General features: G+C 34.1%; 1 non-coding gene across 1 annotated transcript; it reads right to left on the bottom strand.

The window, feature by feature from the left end:
- Positions 1 to 4509: 4509 nt before the first annotated feature.
- On the bottom strand, positions 4510 to 4613 carry LOC130953285 (small nucleolar RNA R71). Its single transcript, XR_009075456.1, has one exon. It is a non-coding gene; the product is annotated as a small nucleolar RNA R71 (small nucleolar RNA).
- Positions 4614 to 5132: the final 519 nt, after the last annotated feature.

Here is a 5132-nt window from a genome sequence, read left to right as displayed (position 1 = left end):
GCATAAAAACTAATGAAAATGTCCCTAAAAGTAGCTAGATCCTACTAAAAACTACCTAAAAACAATGCAAAAAGCATATAAATTATCCACTCATCACAACACCAAACTTAAATTGTTGCTTATTCCCAAACAACTGAAAATCAAATAGGATAAAAAGAAGAGAATATACTATAAATCCCAAAATATCAATGAATATTAGTTCTAATTAGATGAGCAGGACTTGTAGCTTTTTGCTTCTAAAGAGTTTTGGCATCTCACTTTTTCCTTTGAAGTTCAGAATGATTGGAATCTATAGGAACTCAGAGTTCAGATAGTGTTATTTGATTTTCCTACTTAAGTATGTTGATTCTTGAACACAGCTACTTTTACGAGTCTTGGAGGTGGCCCTAAGCACTTTGTTTTCCAGTATTACCACTGGATACATAAATGCCACAGACACATGACTGGGTGAACCTTTTCAGATTGTGACTCATCTTTGCTAAAGTCCCCAGTTAGAGGTGTCCAGAGCTCTTGATGAGCGGATAATTTATACGCTTTTTGGCATTATTTTTAGGTAGTTTTTAATAGGTTCAAGCTACTTCTAGGGATATTTTCATTAGTTTTTATGCTAAATTCAAATTTCTGCACTTTACTATGAGTTTGTGTGTTTTTCTATGATTTCAGGTATTTTCTGGCTGAAATTGAGGGACCTGAGCAAAACTCCGATAGGAGGCTGACAAAGGAGTGCTGATGCTGTTGGAATCTGACCTCCCTACACTCGAAATAGATTTTCTGTAGCTACAGAACTTCAAATGGTGCACTCTTAACGGCGTTGAAAAGTAGACATCCAGAGCTTTCCAGCAATATATAATAGTCAACACTTTATTCGTGATTAGACGACGTAAACTGGCGCTCAACGCCAGTTCCATGTTGCTGTCTGGAGTCAAACGCCAGAAATACGTCACAAACCGGAGTTGAACGCCCAAAACACGTTATAACTTGGCGTTCAACTCCAAAAGAAGCCTCAGCTCGTGGATAGATCAAGTTCAGCCCAAACATACACCAAGTAGGCCCTAGAAGTGGATTCATGCATCAATTACTTACTCCTGTAAACCCTAGTAGCTAGTCTAGTATAAATAGGATAGTCTTTGATTGTATTTTTAAATCTTGGGACGTTTAGTTCTCAGATCATGGGAGCTGGCCATTCGGCCATGCCTGAACCTTTCACTTATGTATTTTCAACGGTGGAGTTTCTACACACCATAGATTAAGGGTGTGGAGCTCTGCTGTACCTCAAGTTTCAATGCAATTACTACTATTTTCTATTCAATTCGATTTATTCCTGTTCTAAATTATTTGTTGCACTTCAACTTGATGAATGTGATGATCCATGACACTCATCATCATTCTCACCTATGAACGCGCATGACTGACAACCACTTTCGTTGTACCTTAGACCGGGCACATATCTCTTGGATTCCTTAATCAGAATCTTCGTGGTATAAGCTAGAATTGATGGCGGCATTCATGGGAATCCGGAAAGTCTAACCTTGTCTGTGGTATTCCGAGTAGGATTCTGGGATTGAATGACTGTGATGAGCTTCAAACTCCTAAAGGCTGGGCGTTAGTGACAGACGCAAAAGAATCATTGGATTCTATTCCAACCTGATTGAGAACCGACAGATGATTAGCCGTGCTGTGACAGAGCATTTGGACCTTTTTCACTGAGAAAATGGGATGTAGCCATTGACAACGGTGATACCCTGCATACAGCTTGCCATGGAAAGGAGTAAGAAGGATTGGATGAATGTAATAAGAAAGTAGAGATTCAGAAGGAACACAGCACCTCCATGCACATATCTGAAATTCCCACCATGGGATTACATGAGTAACTTTATCTTTATTTATATCCTATTTTATTTATCTTTTAATTATCTAATCCAATCACATTTGAATCAGCCTGACTGAGATCTACAAGATGACCATAGCTTGCTTCATACCAACAATCTCTGTGGGATCGATCCTTACTCACGTAAGGTTTATTACTTGGACGACCCAGTACACTTGATGGTTAGTTGAGCGAAGTTGTGGAAAGAAAGTGCTGAGTTAACGGATGCACATACTAAAGAGCCATTATTGATGATCACAATTTCGTCCACCAAGTTTTTGGCGCCGTTGCCGGGGATTGTTCGAGTATGGACAACTGACGGTTCATCTTGTTGCTCAGATTAGGTAATTTTCTTTTTGTTTCAATTTCAAAAAAAAATTTCAAAAATCTTTCAAAAATTTCTCATCTGTTTTCGAAAATTATTCTAAATTTTTAAGAATGAATTCTAGAGTTTCACAAGTAACATGTTGATGCTTAGTTGGCTGTAAAGCCATATTCAAACTCCTTTGGAATTGGTCTTCAACTAATCACCACAATGCATGTAATTCCATCCTAAAGCTGACTGGCTATTAAGCCATGTCCAACCCTTTGATTGGAGCTTTGGGCTAATATTGAAAGATTCCTGGAATTCTTCTTAAAGATTTTGAATTTATTATTTTCTTTTTCCATAAGTTTTTAGAAAAAAAATAATAAAAATACAAAAAATTAGAAAATCATAAAAATAAAAAATATTTTGTGTTTCTTGTTTGAGTCTTGAGTCAACTTTTAAGTTTGGTGTCAATTGCATATTTTTAAAAAATTATTATGCATTTTTCGAAAATTCATGCATTCATAGTGTTCTTCATGATCTTCAAGTTGTTCTTAGTAAGTCCTCTTGTTTGATCTTGATGTTTTCTAGTTTTGTATCTTTTGTTGTTTTTCATATGCAATTTTCGTTTGTTAGAGACCATGCATTAAAGATTTCTAAGTTTGGTGTCTTGCATGTTTTCTTTGCATAAAAAATTTTTCAAAAATATGTTCTTGATGTTCATCATGATCTTCAAAGTGTTTTTGGTGTTCATCTTGACATTCATAGTGTTCTTGCATGCATCTTGTGTTTTGATCCAAAATTTTCATGTTTTGGGTCATTTTTGTGTTTTTCTTTCTCATCATTAAAAATTCAAAAAAAATCAAAAAAATATATTTTCCTTAATTTCCTCATAATTTTCGAAAATTTGAGTTGACTTAGTCAAAAATTTTAAAAATTAGTTATTTTTTACAAGTCAAGTCAAATTTTCAATTTTAAAAATCTTATCTTTTTAAAACTTTTTCAAAAAAATTTTAATCTTTTTCATTCTTCTTATTAATTTTTGAAAATTATTTAAATTATTTTTCAAAAATCTTTTTCTTAATTTTATCTTTAATTTCAAAAATTATGCTAACAATTAATATGATTGATTCAAAAATTTGAAGTTTGTTACTTTCTTGTTAAGAAAGGTTCAATCTTTAATTTCTAGAATCTTATCTTGTAGTTCTTGTTAGTTAAGTAATTAATTTTAATTTTAAAATTTAAATCTTTTTCAAAATATCTTTTTCTTAAAAATCTTATCTTTTTATCATATCTTTTTATCTTATCTTTTATCATATCTTTTTAAAAAATTTGATTTCAAAATATCTTATCTAAATTCTTATCTTCTTATCTTTTAAAATTTGACTTTAACATCTTTTTCAACTAACTATTTGACTTTTTGTTTGTTTCTTATCTTTTTCAAAACCACCTAACTAATTTTCTCTTTAATTTTCGAAAATATCTCATCTCTTTTTTAAAAATTCTTTTTAATTGTTTTAAATTTTAATTTTAATTATATCTTATCTTTAATTTTCGAAAATTATTAACTACTTTTTCAAAATTATTTTCGAATTCTCCCACTCTTCTCTTCTTCTATTTATTTATTTATTTACTAACACTTCTCTTCACCTCTCTTCATCTCCAATCACTGCCTCTATCCTCACCCTTGTGATTGGATTCTCCACTCTTATCCCTTTCTTCTTTTACTAATAATAAGGACCCTCTTTGTCCAGATATAGAGGATTCCTCTTCCTTTTCTTCTTCTCTTCTCTTTCATATGAGCAGGAATAAGAAAAAAGGCACTCTTGTTGAAGCTGATCCTGAACCTGAAAGGACTCTAAAGAGGAAACTAAGAGAAGCTAAATTACAACAATCCAGAGACAACCTTTCTGAGATTTTCGAATAAGAGAAGGAGATGGCAGCCGAACCCAACAACAATAATGCAAGGAGGATGCTTGGTGATTTTACTAAACCCACGTCCAAGTTTGATGGAAGAAGCATCTCAATCCTTGCCATTGGAGCAAACAATTTTGAGCTGAAACCTCAATTAGTTGCTTTGATGCAACAGAACTGCAAGTTTCATGGACTTCCATCTGAAGATTCTTATCAGTTTTTAACTGAATTCTTGCAGATTTGTGAGACTGTTAAGACAAATAGAGTAGATCCTGAAGTCTATAGGCTCATGCTTTTCCCTTTTGCTGTAAGAGACAGAGCTAGAACATGGTTGGACTCACAACCTGAAGATAGCCTGGACTCTTAGGATAAGCTGGTCACAGCCTTCTTGGATAGATTCTTTCCTCCTCAAAAGCTGAGCAAGCTTAGAGTAGATGTTCAGACCTTCAAACAAAAAGATGGTGAATCCCTCTATGAAGCTTGTGAAAGATACAAGCAGATGACCAAAAAGTGTCCTTCTGACATGTTTTCAGAATCGACCATATTAATATATTCTATTATGGTCTATCTGAGTTTTCCAAAATGTCATTGGACCATTCTGCAGGTGGATCCATTCGCTTAAAGAAAATGCCTGCAGAAGCTCAAGAACTTATTGACATGGTTACAAATAACCAATTCATGTACACTTCTGAGAGGAATTCCGTGAATAATGAGACGTCTCAGAGGAAGGGAGTTCTTGAAATTGATGCTCTGAATGCCATATTGGCTCAGAACAAAGTGTTGACTCAGCAAGTCAACATGATCTCTCAAAGTCTGAATGGATGGCAAAATGCATCCAACAGTACTAAAGAGGCAGCTTCTGAAGAAGCTTAAGATCTTGAGAACCCTGCAATAGCAGAGGTAAATTACATGGGTGAACCTTATGGGAACACCTATAATTCATCATGGAGAAATCATCCAAATTTCTCATGGAAGGATCAACAAAAGCCTCAACAAGGCTTTAATAATGGTGGAAGAAACAGGCTAAGCAATAACAAGCCTTTT

Source organism: Arachis stenosperma, chromosome 9 (assembly GCF_014773155.1).
Source record: "Arachis stenosperma cultivar V10309 chromosome 9, arast.V10309.gnm1.PFL2, whole genome shotgun sequence".
Lineage (NCBI taxonomy): Eukaryota > Viridiplantae > Streptophyta > Magnoliopsida > Fabales > Fabaceae > Arachis > Arachis stenosperma.
This window is presented reverse-complemented; position numbering and strand designations above follow the sequence as displayed.